Genomic DNA, 11,573 nt, shown 5'->3' with positions numbered 1-11,573 from the left:
ATCTGGACGAGATATGTGAAATGACTGTTTTTAGAGGATGAAAAGCAAGCAGTGCTGGATCGTTGGCCCTGAGAGAAAAGATAGAAACAAGGTGAATCGCTGTGCATTTCTGCCTGGAGGCACTTTCCAGAATGTGGTACAGGGAAGAAAGACCCCAGTCAGCTGAGAAGATTAGGGGAAAACAAGAAATTCTAGAAGTCTGAAGGAATTATAATATTCAGGCAGAGTACTGTAAAAGAGAGTTATATACACACGTGTGCACACACACATACGATCTCTAAAAATCTGCATAGAGATTCTGCAGCATAGTGCTGAACAATAATCTGCATTTTCATAGCATGTAATTTGAAAAGGCCAGGGAAAGAACTATGAGAGGACTCTCAGGTAAAGAAGTCTCAGATTGCAGAGGACAGGAAGGTATCAGAGCTCCTGCGAGCCCCGTAGAGAGTCTCACTGATGACCTGAGGCATTTGGTGGGGACTTGAGAAAAAAAAAAATCCTTTGGAAGCAGAAATAAACAAGCCCAGAGTAAAGGCTGCTTAGAGCTGTCATAACACAGCTTAAAATCAAGGCGGCAAAGACAGCCATTTTCATATAACGTAAGCGCCTACCAAAGCAGAGTTCAGTGTAAGGGAAGTCAATTCCTGATACTCAAAAAGGCTTCATTCACAATGCTTCACATCCAATCAGAAATTATTTCATGCGAATACGCAGACAAATGGGACCGCTAACCAGTCAATAAAAGCAGACTCACAAATGATAGAGGTGATGGAAATAGCGGGCAAGGACTTCAAGATAAGCATTATAAATATGCTATGCATATAAATAAAGCATGCACACATTGAGAAAGGCAATGGAAGGTGAAAATGAACTACATGGAAATTCCAGAGGTAGAAATGCAACATTTAGGATGAAAAAAAAAATTACTGGATGAGCGTAACTACAGCTTAGAAAAAGAAAACACTGATGACCTTGAAGGCAGTTCAATGACAATGTTCAAAAACTGGAGCGGAGTTAAAGGACACACGATGACCACAGACTCGATGACGTGTGGGGTGACGTTAAGAGATCAATTGCAGAGTAGAAAAGAAAAACATATTTGAAAAAATAGTGGTCATTTTTCTAATCAGATGAAAATTATAAAATGCAGATATAACAAGTTGATGTGAGCAAGAAGTGCCCCCTCCCCTGGTATGATAAACATGTGGCCAGCCACATGGGGCCACGTTGTACTTAAAATTGCTGAATACCAGTGATAAAAAGAAAATATTAAGACTTGAGAGAAAAGGCAGAGCACGTAAAAGGAAACAAAAGTAAGAACGACCTTCCGTGTTGGATAATTTTATGTGACGACTTGAACGGTGTGTGGGGTGGTATTAACATTTAAATCAGTGAACCCTGAGTTAAGCAAGTTGCCTTCCGTAATGTGGGTGGGCCTCACCCAATCAGATGAAGCATGAATAGCGCAGGAGTGGCCTCCCTGAGCAAGCGGGAAATCCTCCGGAGATTGCCTTCAGACTTCGCCTGCACTGTCAGCTCTCCGGGGTCTCCAGGCTGCCAGCCTTTGGACCGCAGCTGTATCGTCATCTGTCCAGAGTCCCGAGCCCACCAGCCCACGATGCAGATTTGGAATCACCGATCTCTGATAATGTGAGTCAATTTCTTACAATAAACATGTTCATCTTTATATTTTTAATATTTATATTTATAGTCACCCTATTAGGTCTGTTTCTACAGTACTATTAACTAATACACATTCATACGTAATGCAAGTCAGTAAACCATAAAACAACGTATTTAAGAGGCTAACATGTTCTCTACTTGGGTACTAATCTCATAAAAAAAAATCCAACAAAAGTGAAATAAATTATGTTTAGACAAAAATAATCTGATAAAATCTCTTGTTAGTAGATCTGCACTATGAGAAAACTTAAAGAAACCATTCAGGAAGAGGAGAATTATACCCACTTGAAAGAAATTTACAGAAGGAAACGAAAGCCACTAGAAATTATAAATTTTTAGATAAATACAAATATTTTTCTCTTTAAAAGATTTTGTTAAAATATAATTGATTGTTTAAATAAGAAATAATAGTAATGCAAAATGAAGTCTAGAATACATGTGGAAGTAAAGTATGTGACGACTTGGTCAGTAATCAACTTACTGCCTTTCAGTGACAAATCCTCTTTTCCTTGCATGCAGTATTAGAGCTGAACTTTGTAAGCATCTCTACCAGACGGTCTGACATCAGGCTTGATGAGTTGGTGTTGTTAGAGGGACATCGCAGGAGAAAAGGATTCCCACGTGCTTGTCTCGTGGGACTCCTGGTGGGCATGCAGTTCTGTTTACCAGTGGCCAGCAGAGCTTCCCTAAAGAAAGGTTTTCCTTCTCCATGTACACGTCATCTTCAAAGCAGGTGGGTAGCCTACCAGATTGTTTCTTGAGCTATAAAACAAGAAAAACTCTAGGTCTCATAGCCAAAAATTGCCTAATTTTCACAGTAGCAACATTTTCATAGTAGAAAGTCACAGCATGTGACCCAGTTAGATGTAAGTGTAAGTCAATATACAGATCCCAAAAATTCGTTTGAGTGATGGAGAGGACAGGTACTATTTAGAAAGAGTCCTGCGTCATTGTCTTGAGTAACAGCTTAAATCATCCTCCAAACCCTCTCCTAAGGAATTTGTGGCCATTTACTAGAGCAATCATGTTAAAAAAAAAAAAAAAAATCAAATTTAAGAGTATTTGACACTGTCTCTGAAATCATTCTAATAGCTGGGGATCCAAGATGCCTCTGTGTCCTACTAATCAAAATTCGGGCTCGTGGAAGTCAGAGAATTAATGAAGTTTTAGCTCAAGTCTTACAGTGGGCCCAACTAGTGTAGACCCAATCTGTAGACATTTTTCAGGATTTAAAGAAAGGACCTCACTAACGAGGCCAGCAGACGTTGAGAGTATAATTAGAGAATACCATGAGTGTGCCGTGACAAAAATTTGAGAAACTAAAGTGTTTAAGTTTCTTGAAGACTCAAATTAAAAAAATTGACAATAGAAGATATTTCTAAAATCATAATAGCCCTATGTCTATTTAAAAAGTCGAATTCATAATTGAAAACCATTTCACAATGAGAATCCCAGATCTAGATGGCTTCACTGGTGGATTATAGCAAAATTTAAATAAAGAATAATACACTATTTATTTATTTTTTTAAAAAGAGGAGTAGAAAGAACTTCTCAACTCATTTGATGAGGTCAGTATTATTCTCAGACCAAAACTGGCAAAAATATGATAAGAAAAGAATACCACAAACCAATATTTTAATGAACATAAGTATAAAAAGCTCACCAAAATAAGGATTATAAATTATGACTAAACGGGGATTATGCCAAAACTATGAGGTTGCTCATAACATTCCAAAATGAATCAATGCAATGTAATAACTTAATTAGAATCAAGGGGAAATTATATTATTTCAATAGATACAGAAAAGTCTTATAATAACTTCAATGTATATTCATGAATAAATCTAGAAATAGAAGGAAACTTCCTGAAATTAAGAGGCTCTTTGAAAGACATACAGAAAACATCATAGCTAATAGTGAAAGACCAAATACTTTCCCTTAAAGATCACGAACAAGGCACAGATACTCCACCCTCGTTTCTTTTGTCCCACGTTTCACTGGAGGGAACTAGTTGATGTCATAAATCACATATCAGCAACAACAACAATGAAACCGGCATCTCAAGTGGGAAGAAAGAGGTAAAACTGTCTTTTTATTTTGTTTTGTTTGTTTATTTGTCTCGCCTGAAAGAAATCCTATGAGATTCATTTTAAAAAGCTACTAATATATTAGATGAATTAGCAAGATTGTAGGATACAAGACCAATATACAAAATCCACTCTATGTCAATACACTAGTAAAAATCAATTAGAAAGTTAAATAAAATAATGCCATTTGCCATAGCATCAAAAAATTAAATGTTTATGGTAAAGCTGACAACCTATAAACTGAAATACTGGTGAGAGAAATTTAAAAGTTTCAAATAAATGAAGAGATTTACTGAGGTCATGTCCCAGAAGATTCAATATTTTAAAATGTTAATTCCTCATAATTTTTTCTTAGTTTCAATGCGAAGTTTATCCAAGTTTAAGCAGAATATTTTCTAGAAATTAAGAAGCTAATTCCAAAATAATGAGTACATTTCAAACAGCATTAAAATAAAAAAAAAATCAAAATTTAAGAACTTATATTACCTGGTCTCAAGACTTATTATAATACTATATTAATCAAGACAGTGTGCTATTGCTGTGTGAATAAATATATCAATGTAAAAGAAAAAATCTAGAATTAGACTTATAAATATATGGTCAGTTGATTTTTGACAGTTACAAAGTCAATTCAATGGAGAACATAATCTTTTAATGAATGATACTGAAAACTTGAATATCCTTATGCAATCAATAAATACATTAATAAACATAGATCTTTACTTCTCATCACATATTAAAATTAACAATAATTAAATTATAGGTTTGCAGTCTCCGGCCATGGCACCATGAATATGCTCGAATCTCATTTGATCTCAGAAGCTAAGCAGGGTTGGGCCTGATTAGTACTTGGATGGGAGACCACCTAGGAAGACCAGGTGCTGTAGGCGATTAAAAAAACATTATAGATTTAAGTGCAAAACCTAAAGTTATAAAACTTCCGGAGAAAACACAACATCTAACCTTGGGTTGGGCAAAGCTTTTTAGACACAACATTGAAAACACAATTTGCCGCGTCCAGCAAGTGGCGAATCCTGTCACGTCCAGTGCGGTCCTGGAAAATAATCCTGAGTGGGAAGAGAAGTAGAATGAGAAAAGAAAAAAGACAGAAAGCTGGGATCGGGTGGCCCACTATCCACTGATGATGGAGTAGAGAGCGATTTTCTTTTTGCAAGTTGCTTTTATACAAGAGCAGACATTTGCTGGCTAAAATGAGATAATCTCCACCCAGCCTCCATGTCCTACTATAATCATTTGCATTTCCGTAGGGTAACCCCCACCCTACACACACTGCTAAAATCATTTGCATTTCAACACCCGCATTGTTCTCCAATCTCTTCCTACTTCCCATTCTTAGGAGGATTCCCGGAGGCGAGGCGATCCTTGGTTGGCCTCACAGATTGCAAGGACCTTGTCAGCTTGCAATCCGCTCTCCACGATTCACACGAGAAAAAATTAATACATTATACTTCTTTAAAATTAAAATTTCTACTCTTTGAAAAGGCACTATCAAGAAAGTGATGAGAAAAGCACAGACTAACAGAAATCATCAGGAAGTCACCTATTTGAGAAAGTACTTGAATTCAGAATATAAAAAGACATCTCGAGATGTCATCGAACAAGCAATTCGATGAATGGGAGTATAGTTTGACACTTCATCAGTGAATATATACATATAGCAAATAGGCATCTGAAAAAATATTCAACATATTAGCCATTAGGAAAACACAAATTAAAACCATAATAAGATAATAGTATACACCTGTTAGCGTGTTTAAAATTAAAACGACTGATCATACTAAATGTTCGTGAGGATGTGAAACAAATGGAACTCTCGTGAACTGCTGCTAGCAACATGAAATGGCATATTTACTTGTGCAGTCGCAGGCTCATTAAAAGTTAAAGATATACCCAGCACATACACCAGATATTTTAACCTAGGCATTCAGAAAAGAAAGTCTCTGTCCAAACAAAGATCGGTACACAGACATTTATAGCAGTTTTATTCATAATATTTCAAAACCAAAATCAACACAGAGTCAATAAGTATATGAATAAACAAATTATGCTATTTCCATACAGTGGAATACTGCTATTCAATCGAAGAATAAACTGCAGATACACATGACGGCATGGATGTATCTCAGAGTCATTGTACTGAGTGAAAAAAAGGCAGACAAGGAAAGAATACGAACTGTACCATTCTGTTTCTACAAATGCGAACTAACCCACACGGATGGAGCAGGTTACTGGTTGCCTGGAGAAGGGGCAGCAAGCGTGGACGGGAGGTATACAGATGTTACAGCGGTGCACAGGAAAAATTTTGGTGCTGATGGATGTGTTTATCATCTACACGGTGGTAGTGGTTTCACAGTTGCATACTTATATCGGCACTTATCAATGTGTGTACTTTAACTACGAGCACTGTATCGTGTGATGATTCTATTTCAATGAAGGTGTTAAACATTAAAAAACTTAAACAACAAAAATCGATAAGTTAGTCTTCAAAAAAGTTAAAACTTTTATTTTGTCAAGACTCAAAGAAGAAAATGAAAAGTCAGGGCACTCAATTAGAGAAAATGTTTTGTTTTGTTTTGTTTTAATGATATTGATTCGACAGAGGACTTACTTTCAGAATATTTAAAAAGCTTATACAACTTAGAATAATTTAATGAGCCAGTTTCTCAAATGGTCAAATGATTTGAGTAGATACTTCAAAAGAGAAAATAGAGAGGAGGCCCAAAATGTGTAACAACATATTCGGTATCGCTAGTCATTAGGGAAATGCAAACGTAAATCACTGTGAGAGGCCACGGCGAAACTTAGGATGGCTAAGTTTAAAAAGATGTAGACTAGCTTGTGTCGGTTAGGGTGTAGAGTGTTTTAACACTGATGGGAATGTGAAGTGGTATAAGCGTTTTGGAAAACAGTACGTTATAAAATTCAACATACGAATACCACATTATGCTATCCATCGCCGAAGTAAAAATAGCGAAAACCTAGGCCCACACAAAGACATGTACCTGGATGCTCATTGCCCTTTATTCATATTGGCCCCAAACTGGAGACGAACCCAGATGTTCTGCAGCCATTGCATGTAACCAATAAACAGTGTGTGGGGGGTAAACAAACAACTGATGCCTTCAGAATCTCAGGGAATTTGCACGGCTGCATGACGAGTGAAAGACACCAGTGCCTAAAGACTGTGCATTATATCGTTCCATTTATGTTAGATTCTAGAACAGGTAAAAGTAATCTCTGGTGGCAAGAGGCTGATCAGAGGTTGCCTGGGGCCTGCTTTGGGGAGCGGCTTGATTGTAAATAGGCCAAATTGTCATGATTTCAAGGTGTATGTATTTGGATTCTCTCATAGACCTGTATACTTATAACGGATACATTGTATCATATGCAAGTTCCTCTTCGTTAAGTTGATTTGAAAATGACAATAATAGCATTGCGTTCGTTGGCTAGGGCCACCATGACAAAATGCTACATCCTGGGGCCTTATCCAGCAGAAATTCATCTTCCCACAGTAGCGGTTCTGGAGGCTAGAAGTCCCAGATCAAGGTGTCACAGGTTTGTTTCTCTTGGCTTACAAATGGCCATCTTTTAACTTCTGTTTCTTCCTCATGACTTTACATTGTTAGAGAAAATTCAGTCTGTTTTCTCAGAGCTCATGAGGTTAATCAACTCAAATTAGGACTGGCAAAATCTCGTGGATGCTCATCGTATTTACACAGCAGATGATAAATTTGTATTTTTGAATGCATTAAATCAAGCCCAAGGTCTGATATGATAAGCACTGGGATTTCTTCTCAGGGATGGATTTTTTTTTTTTTCCCCCAAGAAAACCGATTTATGCAAACCTCCCTCCGATTTAAATTCACAGCTAAAACCCGATGGACTTAGGAGCTCACCGCCTATGTAGATTTTGAATACCCCTCCGAACCCAAGGGGAATACATAATGATGTAAGTGCCCAAAAAATTTTGTTGAATTTGCCTTTTCAAGGGCCACCTTTTATTTGACTTCGACGGAGTAATAGGACACTATTTTTGTGTATCTAGTATCAGTGTCTGATTCCAGTTGGAACAAGGCGTTCCATCGCAAGTGGTCCTCTCTCTTCAAAGAGCTTATGGTCTCAGTGGGACAAGACCAAGCATCCTTGTTTTCCAAACAGAGATAAACTGCCGAGGCTTTATGTGACTAAGTAACAAAATGAGTACTAGAGCAAAAAAAGTCCAAAGATGTTCAGGAGACAGGTATGCATAGTGGGCTGTGGCAGTTGCAATGCTTTTATAAAGAATGTTCACAAAGACCGTGGTCATATAATAAACTCAAGCATCAAGTCGAAATGTCCTACGTTCGAGAAAAATGTAATAAAACACGCCTCTCTAGTTAGAGGAACTCTCCCATCTAGCTGCACTTTTTGGAGACCTGTAACTCATTTTCTAATCTTATGCACCTTTAGGAGACAATGGTCTTTGGGATCGCAAGATGTTTTAGTTAGAATAGCTAGATATCGCTCTCCTGGCTTATTGCAAATAAAGTTTATTTTCATGATATCACATCTTTATTGTTTGCTAATAGTCTCCCTTGTTCTTCAACTTCTCTCTCTCTCCCCTCTCATTGACACTATAGTTTCCATAAATAACTATGTTTTTAATCTGATTTTGATCTGATTATCGTCCTAAGTAATAATTTTTATCTAATTGAAAATGTACTGAGTCAGAATCCCCTGAATCTGATTTTTTTCCATGATACGCTTAACAAGTTGAAAGATTTAGACTGTTATGGTGACATGCTTATTCTTACATTGCCTCATAATTGAACTGATTTATTTTATTTTACTTTATATTTTTTACTGAATGTATAAGTATATACAGTAAACTTTGGATAGTATAGTTTACAGTTCTCTGAATACTGACAAGCATATATGTCTGTGTAACCATGACAGTAATCGAGATACAGAACAGTTCCATCACACACACACACACACACACACACACACACGCACACACACACGCGCACACACACACACACACACACAAAATACTATTTCCTTCTTTGGTCAAATTCTCCCCTTTGCCCAACTCCTGGAAATGACTGATTCAGTCTCTGGACCAGTTGTACTATTTCCGCAATGTCATATAAAAAAATTATACAACATGACACCTTTTGAGGCTGACTTCTTTCATCTAAAATAGTGCCTCTGAGATTTATCTGTTTCATTGCCTGTATCAGTGATATTTGGTTTGTTTCTAGTTTTTGGTGAACCTGAATAAATCCTCTATAAACAGTCTTGTATGGGTTTTCATATGAAACTAATTTTAATTTTATTTAGATTCCACCTGCCCGTGGAATTTCTGAGTTGCATAAATGTGTGTTTCACTTTAGGAGAAACTGCTATGCTACCTTCCCAGCTCACTGCCCCATTTTGCATATGTATCAGCAACGTGTGAGAATTCTAATTGATCCACAACCTTCCTACCATTTGGTATTGTCAGGTTTTTATTTGTGTTTTGTTTTGTTCTGCTGTTCTAAGTGTTAGTGGTACCTCACTGTGGTTTTAATTTTCATTTCCGTGATGACTAATTATGTTGAACATTTCTACGTACCTATCTGCCTACCATATGCTTTCTTTGGTGAACTATGTGTTCACATCATTTACCAATTTCCTCTTGGATTGTTTGTTTTCTTATTATTGAGTTTGTATCCCGAGTTAGCTGATATTCCTTCTGCCTCTATTGGTTTCAAGACTGAACAGAAGAGTAAAACTTTTTTTAATATGCTCTCTTTTAACTGGAAATTTTTCTCTGTGCATTGGAAAAGGGGCCAGGACGGCATGCTTTGCACAAGCCGTATTGCCCACTTCTGCCTTAGAGATAGAGCATGCATTTCTGGGGTGAACATATGATAACCTACAAAACTAAATCAGATTTTTCATTCTTCCCATCAGACATATATAACTCTGTGACCACGTCGTGGCCAATGGGAGGTAGGTGAATATGGTGAATGCACCTTCGGGAATGCAGCCTTAAAAAGAAAGTGTGCCTTTTGTTCTTCTTATCTTCGTGTTGGCTAAAGGTAGTTTTAGTGGGCAGGGCTCCAGCATCCATTTGGACCCTGAAGCCACCTTAAAAATGGTAGCATTGACTGGTGGAACCACAGAATAGAAGTAATGGAGCCACCAAACTAGTTTTGGACACTTACCGTCAGACTTTAATGAGTGACAGATTCATATGAGCTTGTTTGAAATGGTTTGTCTTTTCTGTCCCTTGCAGCTGAGCCTAATCCAAAGTGATAAAAGACCATAGGGCACCAAATTTTCAAATTTCAAGGGCATCTTGGACCTCCTCAAAGGTATGTAAACATTATAGAGCGGAAAGATGAAGAAGGGGAATTATTTTGTTAATTCTTAATAAAATACTGAGATGTTGAGGCTCTCCATCATTGAGGACATAAGGCCAGAGGCTTGGTCTGAACACAAAGGATGAATTAGTGTGGATGATGTGCAGAGAAGTGAAGGTATAGAATTAAACATTTCTTTTTTCTTTCCTAAATGATTTAGTTTAGTTATGCTTGAATATTTGGCCTACACATAGCTAATATTAGATTCCTGAAACCTTAATACTTATTAGCAGGTTCAAGTGGAGTGGGCGAAAGGTTTCCTGACTCAAGAAAGAGCTACATATTGTTTATTGCTTTGAACAAGAGTGTAGAAGCGGCCACTAAGGCCACAAATTCAGAGTCTCCATACTGCCTATAAATATGCTACTCTACTTCTGCTCATCTCTATCATGGTCTCTATTAAAACTTGCCTTTGTTGACTATGTTTGAACTTCTCCTTCAATATTGTTTTTACATTATGAATTCCCAGGGCTTGCAATAACATTTGCTCAATGAGGAGAAATATACATGACCTCCATCGAGACAGCCAGACCCAGCTTTAACCTGGGGGGCCTTCAGGTGTCTGCTTCACATTTGTCCATTCTTCCTACGGTTCCCAATCTCAGATGGGGTGGAACCCACCCCCACATCTAGGCCAAGCACCCCCAACGGAGTTGTCTCCAAGCTGCTCTGTACTCTTTACCCCACCAGAGGATAAAACCACAAAAGGGATTCCGACATAGGGTGCCCGCGTGCTAGGTGATGTGCAGCCAAAGGATTCACACGAATGTCCTAGCCATTGAGGACCTCGGCTATTATTCTGGGGGACAAAGACAAAAACACATAACCAAGAAAAAAAAAAAAAACCACACAACTATGAGAAACGCAAGTAGAGTGAGGTCTGGTTATGGAGAGAAAAAATAATTCAGAATGCGAACGAGATCAAGAAAAGTGAAAATATGGAGTTTACTTGGGCAGATCATTCCAAAGGCAGATATCAGGGCAACCTGTGTTATGGGAAAGTGGCCTGGACTGGTTGTTTTGCTCCGTCAGCCATGCCCGTTCAAATGGCACTTGCCCATTCGAGACAGAGCTATCGATGAACATAGGCCAAAGGCCCGGGCGCTTCTTTCTGGCCTCCAGTCGCCTTTTCTCCTTCTCTGTCTTGACTCTGAGCACTTACATATAAGCCTACTGCTGGCACTTTGGATGTGTTTTCCCAAAACCTGAAAATTTTCATTAGAAAAAGATGTCGTGCCAAACGCATTCTCCAGCTCTTCTCGATTTTAGTGTCCTGCCCAGGTTATGGTGCCTTTACCCCTTCATCGCAAACCCCCACCTGGCTCCCAAATGCCAGCACTTGCACCTTTTGGCCTGGGAGCTTCCTCTGGTTCTGTAGCCCGTGGAAGGTTGA

The 11,573-nt window shown here is 38.1% G+C and overlaps 1 pseudogene; it reads left to right on the top strand.

The window, feature by feature from the left end:
• Positions 1–4,540: 4,540 nt before the first annotated feature.
• On the top strand, positions 4,541–4,660 carry LOC111745734 (annotated as a pseudogene).
• The last annotated feature ends 6,913 nt before the right edge of the window (positions 4,661–11,573 follow it).

Source organism: Pteropus vampyrus, unplaced genomic scaffold (assembly GCF_000151845.1).
Source record: "Pteropus vampyrus isolate Shadow unplaced genomic scaffold, Pvam_2.0 Scaffold163, whole genome shotgun sequence".
Taxonomy (NCBI): domain Eukaryota; kingdom Metazoa; phylum Chordata; class Mammalia; order Chiroptera; family Pteropodidae; genus Pteropus; species Pteropus vampyrus.
This window is presented reverse-complemented; position numbering and strand designations above follow the sequence as displayed.